This window comes from Falco punctatus (assembly GCF_963210335.1).
Source record: "Falco punctatus genome assembly, chromosome: 7".
Classification (NCBI taxonomy): domain Eukaryota; kingdom Metazoa; phylum Chordata; class Aves; order Falconiformes; family Falconidae; genus Falco; species Falco punctatus.
Window position 1 is genome coordinate 71448315 of NC_137587.1, and position 20295 is coordinate 71468609.

At 50.2% G+C, this 20295-nt stretch overlaps 1 protein-coding gene across 1 annotated transcript in view; it reads right to left on the reverse strand.

The window, feature by feature from the left end:
- The window catches only part of LOC308067845 (immunoglobulin superfamily containing leucine-rich repeat protein-like), a 142327-nt gene that overhangs the window by 86781 nt on the left and 35251 nt on the right, over positions 1 to 20295 (reverse strand). The gene's annotated exons all lie outside the window — the stretch shown is intronic.

The following is a 20295-nucleotide window of genomic DNA, read 5'->3' on the forward strand; positions in this document are numbered from 1 at the left end:
TCTTTCTGTGCCCAGAGATCTCCCTTCCGCCAACCCTGCAAGACTGCCAGGGATACAGGGGACATCCCTGGTGGTATTAGAAAGGTAACCAGTATGGGCATATATATATATATACACATATAAAATACATAAATGTATAAACAAAAATATAGTAAAAATTTATTAAATATATATATAACACATATCCTTTTCTATTTTAGTGAAGTTTTCTCAAAAGGATCTCATGGGAATGATTAATAATAAACTTATTAAGCTAGACACTGCAATAATACAAAACATATCAAGGAAAAAAAATAATCTCCAGAATGGTTCAAATTAAGGTCCTGTACTTTTTTCCTCCCCCATGCCTTGTGTTCTGCGGAAGCTGTCCCAAATTCCCCATTTCACCCAGGTTTCTGACACAGGACAGCAAATTCAGGCTTTCCCTTCTGTGGAGTAAACCCACATGAGATGAGCAGATATGTTTTCTGTAGGTTTACACCAACCAGCAGTGTGACCGGGTCACATGAAACAGGAACCCCCAAAGCCATGCTGCTGGCTGTCCTCTCTGCTCCACACCCCATCGATGCACGGCAGCCTTGGGCTGCTGTGCACTCATACAACAAACCCAAGGTCATTTAAGCCCTTAACAAGGTGGGGGTCTCTGTCCCCAGCACCCATGGGCATCCTGGCCCATGACAGAGAGCCTGAGAGGTGCAGAATGGTGCCCAAAGGGGAATGCATGCTGGATGTGGACTTTCAACATGCTGAGGTCCACCTCCACACACCCCCCCACACCCCCCCCCCGACACTGTCCCTCCCTTTTACTCCATCTTAGTTAAAAAGCGTCTTTGGGGATTTTTCTCCACTCCAGGAAAAAAACCTCGAACAATTCCCATATGAGCAATTCCAAGCAAAACAAGGCCAAACTATCCAGCAAAATTTATTTCCAGATGAAGTGATGGCTTTATGGTAAACAAGGTGCCTCCAGCCCCTGGCGCAACCTGATCTCCAGGTCCCACCACGAGAAGGATGCTCCCCCCATCACTGCAGGGGTAACCCCCAGACGCTATGGCAGGTACCAGCACCCCCACCTCTGCACAGCATCACTGCAAAACCCAGGTCTTGGCCATGCTGGGTCCCACAAGGAGATACTCCTGTGCACAAGTATTCACCGTGGTCGGAAAGGGACACCCCCACTGCTCCTCCTGACCCAGCTGAGCCACCAAGCAGGTGTTAACCACCAGTCTCAAGCTGCTGACAGCCCACTATGGCATCCATGCAGTAAATCCATAGATATAGTTGTATACTGAAGCATTAGTGAAGTCCTCAAGCTGCCCAGCTGGTGGGGACAATGCGCACCAGCTCACCCATGGTTCTTCCCTTTCCACAGCAGCACAGCTGCTCCGTGCCCTGGTGACACCACACTGGGATGACCACAGCATCAGGCTCCACGCTTGGACACGGCTGTCACATGTGTGCTGCCCCCATCTCATACCTGATTTTTTTGTGCAGCGTAGCAAGCCTGTAAACACGGGAATCCCTCCTGAAGCAGCAAACAGACAGGAGATGGAGATGCTGATGGCACCAGCAACAAATCCAGAGGAGGTTTCAGCATCTCCCGGTCAGATGGGTACTGCCATAGGATGCCCTCTTAGGGTGATGCCCTTCAAACAGATGATCCTCATGAACACCAATCAAGCATCTTTACGTGCTGATGGGGAAGACCTGCCAGCCCAGCTACCCAGGGGGAGCATTTGGAGGATGGATAGGAACAAACCCATACTCGGAGGATCTCCTGGAGCCCTGCAGTCTCTGCAGGCAGGCTGGGGACAGCTAGGGTGGAGATCATGTACCCAATGCATTTATAGCAGCTTTAAGGGGTTTAATTTTGTACCACCTTGACTCAAAATTTTGGTTCATTTCTTCGCCTGCTGTTTATCCACTTTAAATATGTTTGGTCTGCTTCTGCAGAGACCTTTCTGGGACACTTTCCAACCTTCTGTCTCTGTTTATCTTGCACCCTTGATAGAGAAAGGGAAAAGAAACCACAACCCAACCTCCAGGCAGACAATCTGGTCTCTTCACTGCACACCGCTTCTTCCTTCCCTTTCTTGCTGACCTGCTCTTGTCTTTATTCCCCCTCCCCTCCCCTTTGTCCCTTAATCTGCTCTAATAGAAACTAGTCTTTGGGAGACTGAGGGAAGAGATGGATTCATTTTGCTGCAGCCCTGAAAGCCAATCTACCTGTCTTTAGTCCACTTAGATGTACTGCTTGACCTCTGCGGCATCCTCTGCCCAATTAATATTAGGCTAAAAATTGCTGTGTGTGCGTATTTGGAAAAAAATAAGTAGCATTTTTTTGTAGGAAGGATTTGCTTTCAGCCAGGGATGCAAATTAGGGTGGTGATGCAGGGAGAGAAACTGCTTTATGCTCGGACCAATTGTTTTTTCTCCTGTTGTTTCTGACAGTCCAGAGATCAAACTTCTTCCAGTTCTTCCAAATTCCATGATTTTTTTTGGGTGCCAAAATGGGTTTGCTGCAAGAAGTTGATGTCTCCCTTCAAAGCGTTCAAGAACAAGTGAAAAAAAATTTTTTTTCCCTTTTTTTCGAAAAGGAAATGTCAAAATAATGGACATTGATGAGCACAAGCCACTCTGCTCCTGGGTGTTTCCATCCCAAGGGTGCAGCTCACCAGCCAGCTGCAAAGCTCGAGGGTGCCCAAGGACCCCAAAAACACTGGGTAGGGAGCAGGGCAGCAGACCCCAGCCCACAGTGGTGGGTCACAGGCTGTTTGCCTTCCTTCAGAGGCTGTTTTCCATCTGATAGCTCTGCAGAGAGATGCAAAAAACAGAGCAGAGTCTTGCCAAAGTCTGTCTGGGAAGGGATGGAGCCATGTGCCAGGCGGCGAGGGGGGGACCGTCTCACCAAGGGGACATCCCATTTTGGGGACAGGGACTATAAGTAATCCCCAAAACAAGAGGAACTAACTTATTTATGCTTGAATTTAATACTTCAAAAGCAATCACCCTGCAAATTCACAGGGTGGGCAGCCCCGTGCAGGGGAAGAGCTCTGGGGGCTGCAGCAATGCCCTGAGGGGTCACAGGGGCATCTCTTACCACCGGCAGCTGCCTGCGCCTCTGCCCAGGGAATTGCCCAGAGCTGGGGACTTGCAGAGCTGTTCCCACTCCTGCCTATCCCGCTTCTTCCCTGGGCACAGAGCTAAACCAGAGCCTCTTGGGCTGGCATGGCAGAGGGGAGCAGGAGAGGGGAAATAGCAACACAAAGAAGACAGGGGGATAAATAGCATCAAAGGAGCACAAATAACATCACCCAGGCCACCAGGTACAGGGGACAGGGAGGGTTTCCACCCTTGGTGTGTCCCTCAGGGACATCAGAGGCACAGGGTGACACAGGGAGGTGGGGCAGCTCCATCCCTCAGGGATTATTCAGAGGCAACTCACAACATCACCCCAGGATGAAGCAGCAGCTCATGGTGAAACCTCCATTGACCAAGGAAGCTCCCAGCAACCTGTCCCGACAGGGGGTAAACACCTCCTCTACTTGCATGACCCCCTGCTGCCTAAACACCTCCCTCTCTCCACTCCTTGTTATCTAATTTATTGAAGTAATTAAGCTGAGCCTGAAGGAACTGCTGCTTTGGTACTGGGAGGGACCCTGGGTGATAAAACAGGCTCAGAGACAAGAAGCTTATGAAGTACAATGCTCAAAGCTAAGTTGCCTTCTGTAGGGTTCAGAGTGAACAACTTATGCCATCACCAAAAAATAAAAATAAATCTCCAGGAAAAGGGGTGCCATATCCCAAAATGAAGATGTCTCTTAGCTTAGCACTGCTGGAATGCATTTTAGGTCCTGTAGGAAATTCCAAAAGGGAATTTGATTTTGATAAATAACAACATTCCACTGGGATAACATCTGAACAGTGTAATGCGACATATAATATGAAGCTCACATATAAGTGAAACCAGTAGAAAAGTCCTTATGAAATTGAAGTGATAACATCTCAATGAAACATTCTGCCTATCAAAGTGAAATGAGATTGAAAAGATCCATTACAACACTTGCAATAATGGGATTGGGGTTTTTTTTAGTATTAATATGCTTCTAGGAATTTTTCCAGTTCAATAAAACTGCATGTTCTGCAAGAAAACTCCTGTAGCAGCAACATTGCAAAGTTCCCCTTTGGGAGATTCCCTGAATATCCTAGAGGCTTAGGGATTATTTTCATTCCTCCAGGGAGTACTGGCACAGCCAGCCTGGCAGAGCCCTGGCACTGGTGAGGGATTCATCAGCTCATCCCAGGGCCACAGCCTCCTTCCCCACCCCAGGGCTCCCCAGCCGGGCCAGGCATGCTGGGCTTCACTGCCCTGGAGAAAGAAAAGTGAGAGGGGGAATATATATCCCAAGAGCCCTCCCAGAAACAGGGAGGAAAGTGGGATTTTTGAGAAGAGGCAAGAGATTTTCTGGGTGCAGACATGGGCAGGAGAGATGCTGGGCTGTGCTGAGCCCATGCCTATGGCTCCCTTTTGTCCATCTGTCCATCGTCACGGCCTCATCAGGTCTGTTATGGCAGTGGGAAGCCCTCCCTAGGGACAAACACAGAGAAAAGAAATACATCCATCCAAATGCATCTGGCCAGTGGACATGTGGCACCAGCTCACCAAGATGCCCCCCAGCTGGTGATGCTCCTCTGCCTGCCAAGTGGTCCCCACTGCTCGAGCACACCGCAATTTATCCAAGCTCCAAGGGCATGGAAAGAAGGGGGGGGGGGGAAGAGTGAGAAATCCCTGATGTATTTATTAAAGATCATTTTGGTCATAGCAGAAAATTGCTGGCAGCTCCAGCCCCATCATCTCAGCAGCTGCCATGTGGCCTCCAACCCTTCCCTGCTGGAAGCCAGCCTGGAAATGAGCTGGCCTCAGTACCAGGGTCCTACCCAAAGGATGGGAGATTTGCTCCTTGAAATCAAACCCAGTGAATATCCTGCCTGACTTTACATGGGGAAATCAATGCACACAGGGTGTCCCAGACAGGGAGCAGAGCCCTTTGGGGCCAGCCTGAGCTTGCACAGCTATCCTCAAGGGCATCAGGGCCCTCTGGCAGGGTGAGGACGTGCTGGAGGAACAAGAGAAAAACCAGCATGCCTAGTGCAATTGTACCAGCCTGGAAACATGGAGGAAGCATCATCTGGTGCATGGTCCCTGCAAACGAGCACAGCAACAAGAGCCAAGGTGGGAGAGGATCACCTCTTCCATCCTCACCATCTGTCCAGCCCGGCCTTCCGCTGCACCCCACCAGAGAAGAAACCATCAGCCAGAGCTCAAGTGATGCCCAAATGCTTCCCAATGCTTCAAGGCATCACACTCATCAAAGGCAAATGACCTGGATGGCTGCAAAATTGTTATGCAAATGGTCAAGCCAGAGCTGCCAGCCTCCCATTGGCGCCCGGGCAGAGGGAAGGGTTGGGGTACATCTGCCTGGGCTAAGCCCCTGGTCTCCATGGTGGCATGGTGGCTCCTCGTGGGAGCCTTGTAGCTGGCTCGGCGCTTACCAGCGTGGGCAGCATCACCGTCCTGCTTCATCCCCAGCACCTGTCAACATCAGCAGCAGCACTGGCAATGCGGCAAGATGCCACAACCCAGCTGGAGCTGTGTCCCCTGTCCCTCAGCCGCCAAACTCCCCCTCTGCTCCCTGGCTCCATCAGCCAAGGGTGGCCCTGGGGAAGGGGCACCTTGTAGACCCAACCTGTGCTCTGCCATCCTGCTCCTGCCCTGGAGCCCCAGCCAGGGGACACGCTGGCCGGTGTGCAGCAGGACAGATGCCCTGAGCCTGTAGCACCGGCACTGTCAAGGTAAGTCTCACGCAGATGGTGCAGTGAACCATCTCCCAGCAGGAAACCTTCGTCTTTCATCAGACCAGCTCCCAGGGACGACTTTCAAAGGAAAAGCGAGCCTACACCACAGAATTCAAGATCCCTCTTTCACAGTAGGAGACACGACAGTCTCCCTCCCTCTCCCTGCCTTCCTCCTTCACCTCCACCTCGCTAAAATAAAATGTAAAAGTCACGGCGTGCCAGCCTGCTATCCCAAGGGGGGGTGGTGGGGTGGGGTGAGGAGCAATTTCCTCTCCTTCGCACACTTCAAAGGTGCTCCTGATCTGAGAGCGTCTCCCTCTGGTTCCCTTCCCCTGCAGCTTGTTTCCTTGTCTGGCAGGCTCTGTACTCCCAGCTCCTCTTGCTCTCTCCCTCGCCCACGTAGCTGGAAGAGAGCTGCACACGAATGGCAGCTCCGTTCAGCTTTCAGAGGCGCCAGGTTAGCAACCCTTAAGGACTTTCCTTTAATTTTTCTCTAGTTTTTCTCTTTTTTTGAGCTTCTTCCCCTCCTGTTAACTCATTTCAGCTCCAACAGGCTGCACGTGTGCCTAGCTAATGCCTGGAGAAGATGAATCCCTGTTGGGTACCACATAAATGGTGGATCCTTTATGATTTGTCATAGGAGCATATGGGTTCAGGCTTCAGTCTCCACCTGTTTCTGCAAGGAGACCACATCCCGCTCCCCAAGGACCGGATGAGGCCCAAGGTCAGGCAGGGACGTCATTGCACGCCAACCCCAAGAAGATGCACTGAAGCTGGAGGTGAAGCAGATCATCTCCCTAGGGCCCTTCCCATAACATCACAGGAGAACCGGTTCAGATCTACCTCACAGAGGGGATCTAACAAAGAGACAAACATGGATGTCCCACACCCAGAAGGCAGTTTGGAGTGAGGTGCACCTTGGGGGCAAGTTTGGGCTGAGGACAAGCGATTGCTCCTCAGACTGCTCTCATGCCCTGGAGCCCAACCAGCAGGAAACTTTACTTGTATGTTTGTGGTCATTTTTGAGTCCAAATCAGATGAAATGGAAACGGTGAAAAAACAGTGGTCCACCGTCTGACAAAACTGCTCCTCCTATTTCTTCTGGCAGGGGGATAATGGGTGCAGGCGCAGCCCAGGGAGGGGGACCGCCTCAAAGAACCCCAGCATGGGCAGCCCATGACTTTCTAAAGAGTGCCCTCCTTGCGGGCACAGGTTTCTGGCAGAGGGATGAAATAGTTGACAAAAGGTGCATTCCAGCATCAACAGGGCTATTAATCAGCTTGCAGAGAAACTAAATCCTTTCCTGGTGGCAGGAGGGAGGTATGTGTCCTACCACCCTGGGGAAGACTGATGGGAGAGGAAACCACCCAAAACTAGTGGGATCAGAACAAGTTTGGTTCCCCAGCTCATCCTGGAATTTCCTTCTATGTCAGGACCGAACAACTTGTCCTGCCGCTGTCTTTCATCCCTCCAGACTGTGTTAACCAATGGACTAGGTTAAATCTCATGCATTAACTGAAAAGGGTAGGAATCAAAAAGCCAAATAAATCATAGATGCAGATTGATTTATATGGTTTAAATAAAGCCTTTAAAATGGAGACATTATCCACTGGAAACTCTTAATGAAAAGTTAGCAATGTTCTCAGAAGCAGAAATATTCTCAGCATGAAGGCAGGACATCTATTAAAGCCAGTAAAATTAGATGAATGGTGCTCAAAGCTAGTGATTTTTAATACACCAGTTGGACACTGTGAATTTAAGGTAATGCCATTTGGAATTAGTTCTGCTCCCAAGGTATTTCAAAGAGTAATTTAGCAGATATTTGAGGGATTAGGAGGTGCTGAAGTTACAGCAGATGATATTTTAATTTGGACTGTGGAACCTCAACGAACGTCATGAAAGACAGAGGTGACTTCTGCAGACAAGTGAGAGGAAGAAAGTCATATCTGCATATTTAAGAAGTTCAGATGCCATGGGTATAATTGGCCTCAGGTGAATCGTGTTAGCTGTGGTGTTCTCCAGAATAAACGCCAAGTGACTGATGAAATGACCTTCAAAACTATTTGAACACCAAGGCCAAGATGCTGTAAGTCAGCAGTCAGCAAGCTGGGCACTGAAGACTTCTGGAAAGGTGCCCTTCATGTGCTGCCCAAGTAGCCTTTGGAGATTCAGCTACTGGAAACTCTCTGCCAAGGCTGCTTCAGCCTCTTTTCCCGAGATCTCCTCAACCCTGATGGGCACATTGAGCCATGACGTGATTTCTAAATCCAAACATGTGTCTTAGAGGCATTAAGATTAAAAAATGAGTCATAAATTTAAAAGGTCAGTGGGAAGAAGCTGGAGAAACCACTTGCAGTAAGACATGTGCCCATGCTGGTGTCCCCATAGAGTGTCCTTAAAGCAACCTCCAAAACATAAATGAGCTGAACGGCATTGGAGGGCTCTCAGCTGCTATGGAAATACTCCGTGCCATTATATGTGAGGTTCCCATTAAAAGAAAAGCTTTAATAAGTCTAAACTTTAACATTTCCAATGACCATTCACCCTCCACGGAGCCACTGAGCCATGTCACCTACCTGAGAGCCCAGGGCTGAAGACAGCCATGGCCACCTCCAACCCACCTGGCTGGAGGGCTGTAGAGAGCATCAGCAGGGACAGGGGACAAGCCTCACAAGAAGACTGAAATGTCCCCACTGAGCAGTGACACTAACAGCTGCTGTTTTTCTTTTGCTGCTTACCAAAAAAAGAAAGAAAAGGGAGAAAAAAAGTATTTGCCCTGTTTATAATATTGCTCTGGATCAACATATTAATTATTGATACAACTAGAGATGAAAACAGTCTCCAGACACCTCCCATTGCATCAAACTCATGTGAGAGGTTTCTATACATCAAAATCTTGGGAAGGAAAGGGCTTAAGAGCAACTCTTCGGGTGGAGAAAGCAAAGGGAGCGGGCAGACCACCCTGCCAGGAGAGCAGTCCCAATGCCCAAACCAACTTCAGGAGCAGCAGAGCAAGGAGCTGGTCCTCTGAGACTGACCGCGGGACACGACTTTGAGGGAGGGGTGAAACGACCCTCTCCACGGGCACATGCAAATTAATATGGGGGGTTGAAGGTGACGATATAGATACAGGCTCCCGATGGCTGCGGTAAATCGGCTCTGCAGCAGGTGTCCCAGAACCAGGCAGGGCGCTGCTCCGAGAGAGGCTGGCTATGAATCAATAATTCATGCTCAAAAGCTGAGCCACATGCCTTGATGTGAGTTTGCAGCCTCCCTCCCCGAGCCAGGTGGGACGGACAACCTGGTGCCACCCTGGCCACCACACCTCCTCCTTGGAGAGGTGCCTGGGCTGGGAAAAGAAGGAAAACCTCCCATGGCAAATAGGAAAAAAACCCCAACAACTCATTTTTAAGCCAGGGGGGCACTGTGGTAGGGGGATCTAGTGGTTCCTCCCAGAGTCACTCAGACAAGGAGGGGAAGCAAGGAACACCGATCCTGACCGAAACTCCAGGGAAGGAGCAGGGAGACATTGCTCCATGGCACAATTACCCACACTGGACTGCAGCCAGGACGCAGCCCAATACCAGCACCGGGTCCAGCTGTGCAGCTTCATTACAGCTGGAGCACAGCCGTGGCATTTCGCTCATCCCCTCCTTTGGGGGCAATGAAAGGCCAATTTGAGCAGCGGGGTGAGAAAGTGCCAGAGCAATTCTCATGCTCGAGAGCAGCCGTGCCACAGTAGTTGGAAGGGAAGGGCCCACACCACAGGAGCTCTCTGCTCACCATCGTGTGACTGGGGCTGCCGCTCCCTCCTGCCTGCGCATCCCCCGGTGCAGCAGACCCCAAGCATCAGTGGTGATGAGGCTCATCCCAGACCAGCTTTGTGGTGGTGGTGGGAAGGGGGGCCACATCACCCCAGGATGGCTGTGCAGGGGGCACAGGGATACCTCATCTGCCTGTTAAGCTTAAGAGCATGCCACCGGCAAAGCGGACAAGAAATGTTTTGTTTTCCGCAGTACAGTTGGAGAACTGAGCACGCATGGGTGTTGCAGCTCATGCCGCAAGGAACGAGGCAGGCAGAAGATGTGCTGTTTTGTCTTGTCCATTCAGAGGCAGCAGCCCACGTGCTGCTCTGATACCCAGCCACCCTCTCCCCAGGGACAAGATGCCTCAGTTTCCCTTCATCACTGGTGATGGGGAGGCAGGCAGAGCACACTGCAGTCAGGTGCTGCCCTTGTTCCACTGACTCCCAGTGGGGCTGGATTGGATCCTGTTATCCCACCTCTTGTGAGATCTTTACCCGATCCTTGGTGCCTCCAGATCTAGATACTGCAGCCCCATGAGTCCAAACCTTCGTCACCTGGAAACAAACCAGCTCACATTTAGTAAATGCAGGCAAAAAATTTGTGAAAATAGGTAGACAACTCCAAGGCATCCAATCGGTTTTGGTAGTTACCTCCCAGGGTCTGAGAGGCATTTTTCAGTGCTTGGGGTGGCCAGGCTTTCTCATTTGCCTCCAGCTGCAGAACTCTGGACAAAAACTGTCCAAACTTTTCTGATGGATGTTGGCGAAGTGCTTGTAACCATTGAAGTGATGAAGGGCTTCTCATGGTCATTCAAGAGACTCCCTGAATCTGGGGTGGCATGCTCACTCCAGAGAGGGGTTGTCTTTGCAACTGCATGGGGCTGGCCAGGAGGTCTCACCACTTTCTCGGAGAGGAGGTGGCATCTACCCATGGCTGTAAGACCGGTGGGTCCATCAGCTGTGAAGGGATCTGACACCACCGAACCACCAAGGACCAAGGGAGGAAACCAGAAGCAGAGGGGGAAGGTTAAGTAAGATTAAGTAAGGGAAAAAAGGCAAAGGTGTCTTCCCCATGGTGGGAAGCTTTTCAGTTGAGATTTTCATTAGAAAGGGCTCCTGCACCCCGAGGACCTCCAAGCAGAGGGCCCATGTGGGGAGGATCTCCATGAGATTGAGAAGAGGCTTCCTCCTGCAAAGAGCTCTCCCGCATACAAGCAAAGAGCTTTGCAGGGAGGAGCTGTATGGGGGCAGGGGAAGCTACTGGGGAAGGACATGCCACAAGGGGAGATGTCCTCCTGTGAGGGTCCTCCTTGGTGCAAGCAAGGCTGCAGGCACAGCCTTGCACATAGGAGCAACCAGCTTGGCTGGCTCCTCCCAGGTTGCAGCCTTGATCATGAGGACCTGGAGACCCTCCTTTTCTTTCCAACCAACTCTATGAAAGACATAATTACCTCCCCGCCCGCCCCCCCAAAAAACCCCAAAAAACCCAAAACACCAAACAACCAAACCAACCCCAAAGCTAAAAGACCTGAACTCACCCAGACATCCAGGTTTCCCCTGCAACCTCACCCAGTGGCCTTGGCCAAAGGGACACAGGCAGGTTTGGGTGACTGGTGCTTGGCTACGGGCTGTTTTTATCTAATGGTGCTGAGGATGACTGCAGGATACCTCCTGACAGAAGAAAGGTTTAATCAGCCTCATTCCACCAAAAAGCCCAGATCCCATGCTAATTCACAGGGGACTCTCTACCTTCGGGGTTTGTACCATCACTGAATCTTTAATAGCTTGTCCTCACCCAACCTAACTTTTTTTTATCCCAGTCTGGAAGCTTCCTCTCCTGCTCATCAGCAAATCAAATTTCCTAATAGCAAAGTGAAATAACCTGAGAAGTAATGGAAAAAAGGTAAGGATTAAGTTTTCCCAGGGACCTTGATCTCTTATCATCTCATTGTCTTCAGAGGGGTGGTTTTCTTTCAATCTAATTATCTAGTGGATATTTGTTGCTGGCTCTCTTATGCACCCTGGCTTCCATCAAAACAAAAAACAAATTAAAAAAACCAACAAAAAAATAATCCCCTGTTATTGTTTTTTGATGAGAAATTCATGCCAATAACTTACCTATGGGAAATAATTTCAGTGACTTTACCTTGCTTTCCTGTGAGGTGTCCCACGGGAGCTCTGCAATGGAAGAAATGGCCATGAGGAAGAGACAGCTGTTGATAAGTAGAAAGGGATATGCATGCCCAACCGCTTCCTGACGGACCTGACCTGGGTGTTCAACAACTGCAATCCACGTGAGGCTTTCCATGGCTGGTGGGCACTTTTGGGGAGGACTTCCAGTAAGCAGGGTCCAGCCAAACTCCTTCTGCACTTGGCCATGAAATGGAGAGGGGACAACTGTAAAAAAGGGGAAGGATCGCTGAAGGCACGAGGAGGGTATCAGGGAAGAGTTGCCTGGGACCGTGGAGGGAGCAACAGTGCAAGACGACGACGCTGCAGCAAGATGTGAAGGGGGCAAGATTGGAGGTATCTGCCCTTGAGAAAGGAGATGGGCACCACAACACAGGAGATGAGTGTATGCATGGCCAGAGACAAGGCAGGCCAAGAGATGGTCCTGCTGGAGAAGGTGGACCCAGGTGGAAAGCAATGGGAAGGGGCAGCCATGGTGTCCTGTCCTGTCCTGCCCGGGGATTTAGAGGCAGCAGCGTATAATTACATGGCTGAGTTTCCCCCTCCAGGAAAAGCTCAACATCTCTCCTCAAGCCTGACAATGTCAGGGTGATGCAGGTAAACTAGGGACGTATTCGATTGTCTGTAGGAAACACTGAGTTTCTCTCTCAGGTGGTACCATGATTCAGGCAACCGGGGATTTCAGAAAAAAACACCAAGATCATGAAAATATAGGAGGAAGGGGAAACCTCCAGACACAAACACCCTGCAGAGCTTGTCCCCCTTGAACCGAGCTCCTTTACTGTCCCAGCGCAGCATGTGTGAGAGCATCCATATCATGAGAACACCAAGGTACCTCCTGGTGGGTTAATTTGCACTCACCTCACGCTGATCAAGTGGAGGAGAAGAAGCCCTCTTTTGTTTTCCTGTCTCCCAAAGGCTCGAATAATTGCCATCAGTGCCAGCCATCTTCTACATGACCAACACAATACCAGCAACATACCCAAGAGGTGCTCCATCACTGAACTTATTAGAGGAGGAAGGGGCGTCTTCTCTTCTTGATGGCTACTTGTTGCTAATTTTAATACAATAACTAGACACTAGTGTGTTAAATCATATTAGTGCCTTTTGACCATACCTGTGGCTTTTGGAGATGAGCCTCTTGCACTCAAGCCCTCTCTCCCTGGCATGAGGAGCAAAGCAGGCTTCTTGGAGAACTAAATTTAAGCAGCATCACCTGCAAAGGTGGAAAGAGTGTTGAGTGTCTGTGTCCAAAGAAGGCACCTGGTGCTTAGAACGGGTTGATTCACCCTCCCCAGAAGGAAGGAGCGCTGAGCTGGACTAGCAGAGGAGACAGTGTCCTGCTCCAGGCTGAACATGCTGGCATCAGGAATGTTAAACATCAGCAGGATGGTGGGGACAAGACCTCAGCACAAAACCGAGATACGCTGAGAATAAAATTAATCAAGGGCACCACAGGATGTGGTGTGAAAAAATTATTTAACTGCCTGTCCACCAATTCCTGCAGCCTGGTAATGCACAAACAGCCCTGAGCTGCTCATTTATAAATGAGCATTTGACCCGGTCAGCGCTGCTGAGAGGTGGTGGGAAGCCGTACCTGCCAGGAATGCCAAGCTGGCTCTGAGTTGCACTGGCAGAAGTGAAAGATGGAGAAGGGACATGGCTTGAAAGCAACCCAACTTGATGTTTGCTACTCCAGTGATAGCCTGGAGAGAAGGGCTTATTCCTTCCCCAGGACCATGAAGGCCCAGTGACATCTCCCCAGGGCTTCACACACTTCCTTGTCACCAGTGTTCCTTCATCACAGTCCATTGCAGGGATGTGCTCCAGCTCCACATCACATCCCCAAATACCTAACGTGCATAATCAATCAAATCCCTTGCTACTGACACATTTTCTTAAAATATTCTGTTCAAGAGGTGTGGTGGCTATGGTTAGGAAAAGCTGTAGCATGCAACAAGTAGAGTAAGAAACAGAAATAGTCCACACCCCAAAATTTATTTGAAGATGGAAAGCAAGGAAGAGATCTTATAATTAGATTGATGGTGGTTCATAAGGGCAAGAGAGATAATGCAGAAGGGAAAGGCATAGATTTATATTGAAAGATATTCCAGATAAACAGGAGACAGATAGATGAATAGACATAAGTGGATTAGATAAATAGACTGTAGGAAGGGGAAGGGAAAAAAAAAAAAAGAACGAATATATGGAGAGCTTTATTTCCCAAATAAATCCTGATTTCCCATTTCAGCCTTTGGTTTGCAGACATAAAACACACCTCCTTTGACAGATGGGTGAGAGAAATGATAAAAACTTCCTCACCTGTTCTCCAGCCTGCGGCAATCAGGCTTCCAAGGCAACGTTCACTCCTGACCCGCAGGGAGCTCCGAGCACGCCCCTAACTCCAACCCCCCCCAAACCAGAGCAAACACTGCTGCTTCCCCCTGATAGGCATCCCACGAGGAGAGGTGCTGGAGCTCCAGGGTGTGCAGGGAAAGGGGTCTCTCCATCCTCCATTTGACCCGGACAAGGGGCCGCCCATACATGTGCTCTGTCCTGGAGACAGTACCATCCCTGCTGAACACCTGTAAGGCCACGGATGGTGGGCTTCCCATCTGCTGCTGCTTCATTCCTAGGCCAGGGGAAAAGGAATAAAGGAAGGTAATTTGCTTGTAAAAGGTGGAAACATTATAGGAAGATGAAAATCCTATTTGATGTCATGATTTACCCTATTTTCTTGCTAGTACATTCTATCCATCACGTTCACTGCTCTCAGGAAGAAGAGATGGGGCTCAGCAGGCCTCTGAGATGCCTTCAACCTTTGCTGGCACCATTTCTGTGCTCACCAGGAGTGGAAGTCTCACTGGAGCCCCAGAGACTACTCAAGTTGTGGCTCAGTCTTGCACGAAGCTGAGAGTAAGAGCCCTTCCAGCCCGGCAAAGCTCGGGATGATGGGGAGAGCAAGGACATGTTGTGGCTGTCACAGACCTCTCACAGCATGTGTGAGGGGCAACAGCCACAAAGAGGAAAACACCTTCCTGCTTAAAACAGGTGGAGAGAGACAAAACCCAAGAAGAGATGGATGGGTAGAGAGCAGGGTTTGGGGACCATGTGCCCAGTGGGTGCCATCACCCTGCCACAAGCCAGGTGTGCAGCATACAAGCATGCAGCTTTTGGCATCAGCTCAAGCAAAACCACCTCGAGTCATGTTGCATATGCTAGAGGGCTGGAGCACACACATGTATCTGGAGGGGAAAAAATTCCTTTTTTCCTAACACAAGCCTTGAGGGATAAAGCGAGCACAGGCTGCTTCAGGCGGGGCACAACCAGCTCAGGGACCATCACTGAGATCAAGGGGTCTGCAAAGGAAGAGTTATTGAGAGATACCAGGCAACAAAATCTATCAGGAGTGATGGATAGACAGTCTGGGGACGGTTCAGACGCATGCTGCAGGGTTTCTGATCTGCATGTGAGATGTGAGGTGCAATGGGGGAGGGTCCCTGAAAGCACTCACTACCTTGGGGGCTTTGCTGGCACTGCTGGCACAGGAGCGCAGCTTCTGAAAGAGACCCCAAGGCTTAACCATCACAGCAAAAAATTAAATCCTGCCTCCCCACTCGAAATCACCTGCGAGGGATTTAGTCTAAATATATCTCCTCCATCACAGCTTGTACTTCGAGCGGTGCATTAATATGAGCAGCGGGACGCTGGTGGAGGTGGGTGGGGGGAGACATGGGCTGGAGCATTGCGGGCAGCCACGGGCTGTCCCCAGCATCCCCACGGGACCCCCCCTCCAGGGGACAGGTGGAGTGCAGGGGACATCAGCGCAGGAGGTGGGGGGGAGAATGGGAGAGAGCAGGCGTGGGGGTTCTGGAGCACAGGAGGGGGTGTCAGTGTGGAGCTGGAGGTATATTTAGGCGCCTGGGGGTGGGAAGGGAGAGGGGTGTGCAGCGGGGGCGGCTGTGTGTGAGTCATGGCCCGTGACAGTATGTATGTGAGCTGGGGAGGGGAGGGGGGGTGGAAAGCTGGGGATGTCCCCTGGGTGGGAGATACCTGGGCAGGGGGGTGTGAGCATCCTAGGCAGATGCACCGGGCATCCCTCCAGGACAGGATTGTTCTGGTGAGCCAGAGCCACTATCACCCCGTGGTCCCTCTCTGCCAGGCCATGCAGGGAATGGGGCAGGGACTAGAGCATCTGTGATCCGTGCTTCTCACAGACAGTGATCCTCATTTATTCCCTCCCATGGAGCATCACCACACCACAACATAGGTGAGATGATGCACCCCAAAGTGGTCTTGGCTTGCCCTGCTGGCATCACATCTAGGACCTCCAGAGATGCAAGCTTGCCCCTGCAAAGCCTTGGGACCAATGAGGTGACTATCACTGCTGTCAGGGTACGGCAGCCAGGCTCTGATCCTGTCACCCCATATCAAGTGCAAAATAACCTCCTGCATCCTTCAAAGGCTCATGGAGATGTCCACAGTGGTCTTTGGTGCTCACCTTCCATCTATCCAGCAGGAGCATCTGAGAGGTGCCCCCACCGAAGCAGAAGAGCATCAGCATCTGTCCCCAGGGTCTGGCCAAAGACAGGCAACCACACATCGCCCCAGCCATCCAGGAGAGATGAGCTACCTGAGTGAGCACCTTACGAGCAGACTTTTGCTATTTTGCCCAGAATATTTTCCAGAGCAGCCCCAGAGACCTGTGCACCCTGGAGATTCGCATGTGGGCAATTGCCAGGTGTGCCTTCCTCCTAATGACCACCAAAGCTGTCCATGCAGCCTGCCAAAACCCAGAGTGGAAAAAAGACAGAAGGCAGCCAGGGGAATGTGCATCAACAAATAAGTTGTATGGAAATCCCCAGCTTTTGTACAGTTGCTGAGTTTCAATGAATCTTGACAGCTACTGCAGGATGGGACCAACCCATCCCCTGCATCTGTATGTCAAGTTTCTGACACAGCTTCAAAGAAACAAGAGGTTTGTGTTTTCTTTCCTTCCAAAGGGTGGCAGGACACAACCACTTCTTCGTCCAACTTTGCTGGAGTCAAAATTCACCTAGAGTGGGGTTTCAGCAGATGCACCTGCATTTGCGTGGTGTTGGTGCTGCAGCATCTCATGGGGGTATCACTCCCAACTTCAGCTGCCTGGGGCTCACACAGCACCACTCCCTCAGGCCTGATCGTGCATGGCCAGGAGGGTCAGCAGCACCTTTACACAAACTGATGGCCTCCTTGACTTCATGACATGTTGACAGAGCAATATTGAGAGACTCACCAAGCCAAACGTTGGCAGCGAGGATCTCCACACCACCACCACCAAGCACACAGCTCCTCCAGCCTAGCGTCAGATTTATATCCAAAGTGTGTTTTCTGAAGGATGCTCTAGCCCCCTTGCAAGGCAAACCCCTCTTGCCACTGGAGTCCTCCACTTCTAGCTCTGACCGTGATGGACATGCAACCAAACTCCTACCAGGTTAATCCAGCATTGTTCCCACAGAGGAGGCTACAAAGAGCATCAGCTGGGGAGGGCTTTTCACTCCCCAAAATAACAAGTGGTAGAGATGGCTCCAGGGTTTCAATTCCTGCTCCAAGCAAAACCCATCCTTGGCAAGTGCCAGCCTGGAGCTCCCAGGGGCTGCTTGCAACCACCCAACAAGAGGACACCTGCTTCCAGCCCACTCCTACCCATGCCTGAGCCCTTTTTCAAGGTCCTGAGACACTCTAGGTTAAATGCCTAGGATACATCAGACACCATCAGTGGTGCTTGGAGGAGCTCAGAACCTTCCCCACAGCTCCAACACCCCTCGGCCAGCTGCATTGCTGCATCTAACACTGGCGGCTTCAAGCATCAGGCAGGGTAACAACACTCTTTGTATTGATCGAAGGGCAACTTATAAATTTTTGAAGAGCTTCTGTCGATGGCGATAGAGATCAAGGGCTGCAAGCAACACTGATCCATCGCAGACAAAACTGAGTTTGTCAGCGTTTTGCAAATGCTGGCTTGATGTCGCTGCAGTTGCAATGATGCCAGGTGCTCCCTTGTCCCATATTCCCCACGGCCCTGCCACCCTGCCTGCCCACAGGAATTACTGCAGGGATACAGCTACAACTGCATCCTTTTGCCATGCATATTAGAAAGAGGAGGTCCTGGGCTGCAGATGGCGATGCAGGAGCAATATATTGGCTTGTTGTAGCTCATTTTGACCACAACCAAACATACATAGGTATGAGAGATGCCTATATGCATGCTCACATGGGGGTTATTGCTTCCTTGGTTTTCTTCTGCAAGAAAATGAAAGCTCATGGAAAATTTGGAAAAACAGGAAAAAACCCTGATTTTTGGAAGCATTTTGGCATTGACAGGGCTTCATCTTCCAGCAGGATGCCTCCACCAAAACATCTTCAACCCACCCTTTTCGATATATAGCCCCATCACCTACATGTTTTCAAAGGCATCTCAGGTGCTGGCACAGTCCCACTACATGCACGGTGGGGAGGATACCTGGATGTGGCCCTGCTGGGAGCAGGGAGGTGCAGAGGGTGACGGGGGGCAGCAGCATCCCGTAGCTCAACTCTCCTGCACTATAAATATTTATTTATATCCTTCCTGGGATAGAAATGCATATAAAATTATATATGACATGATATAATTTTATATAAAATTCATAGAAATTTATAACCCTCTGGAGATATAAGTATGTTCTGCAGTGGGGCGTGCTCAGGAGCTTGGACCAGCAGCACCAGGATCAGCAGGATTAAGCTGACACCCCCTTACTGACCTGTTTGGAGTTCAATCTGGTGGGGTGCAAATTTCTGGGACTATGTGCTCACATAAGACATCAGCAGTGCTGGATGAGACCAGGAGGTGGATACTCCCCTCCCTCTGCCCTCTTCTTGAGCAAACACCCTGTGAGCTCAGCCACTGCACAAATCCAGATACCCCCTCTGCCAGCACAGCCAGCTTTGGGTTTTTTGTTTAACAATTTCACAGACACTTCTGGGATGACCAAAACAGCTCTTTCCCTGTAAATACCCTGTCCCCTTCCCCTCCTTCCCCCTCTAACAACTCAAAATGCACAAAGTCAACTTGCATGCTGGGGCACCCTGGAGGATGCTCCAGGCAGGTCCATGCTCCAACAGCCAGCAAGCCAGGGCCACATCCTGCCGCCCCCCCCTACCCTCAGCCTAATTAAATTCAAGACAGTCTCTTACCAGAGATGGAGGAGGCTGGGGGTTGATCTGCTCCTGCTGAGCTGTTGCCTTTATGAAGATCCTCTGTGGTTTTTTGGGCTTGGCCACCAAAGAGCAGAGCTGAAGAAGATGCCTGCATGACCAGGGACTGGCTTGTGGCTTTTCCACAGTCCCCTTCCCAACCCTTTCTACCTGGAAAACATCAGCTTAAAGCAATAAATGTGTCTTCAATTAAGGAAGGATGGAAAAAATCCTGAAAACTACCCAGACTGAATCAAGTGGTAATTTGGCTTTTGGTTGCCCGTGGATGGGCCCACCACATTGGGCTCCCATGTGTCAGGCAGGAGAGACCCTAGAGCCACCCCCCCAAGAAATTTTAATTTAGTTACTTTTCTCAATTTCTCTTAAAGGTCTAATTTTAACTCACTGTTGCTGAAGGAAGTCTTGCAGTATTAGAAAGGCCCCTGCTAATTTAAAACCAGCTCTGCTCACCTGCACTGAACCATTCCCCTGCCCCACTGTAGGCTTTGGCACATCCCTACAACCCAGTGGCAATGCTGAGTGATCCCAAACAAGTGTCCCTTTGCAAAACAACACACTAAGCACGAGACCAAGGCTTGGATAAGTGGGACTAGGTCCTGCCCTATATCCTCACACAGCTCCACTGTGGAGGGGAGTACAGCAGTGGTGCCTCATGACGGCAGCGCATCCCCAGATTTATTTTCCCTTTTGTGTATGAAACCACTTTTACTTAAAAAGAAAATAAAGCAGAAGCCATCTTCAGAGCAGTGCAAAGCTTGCAGGAGCAAGGAGGAACTCAAAGCGAGTCTGAGGCTACCATGCCCCAGCACCTGCAAGAAAATATATTGCATAATCCCACTCCTAAATGGATTAAATCCCTTCTTAAAACCAGATGGCCCCAGCTGTCCTCAAAATCCCTCCAGAAACTCTCCTGACAGCCAAAAACCTTTTGCTAATTTTTTAAGCGCCTACATCCTAATTGGCTATACTACTCATTGCAGTGACTGTGCATCTCGTTTCATCTGCAGAAACAACAAATACACACACCATTCAATTCCCTCCAACTTAAAAGCTGCTTTATAGCCCATAGAGGAAAAGATTACCACTTACACTGCAAACATGCAACACAGAAGCCTCAACGTTGTACTTTCAAATGCACTCACGCATTTTAAAACCCCCTTTTTTCGCTGTTTTAAATCAGAGCTAAAGTTTGCCTGTGTATATTGACTACA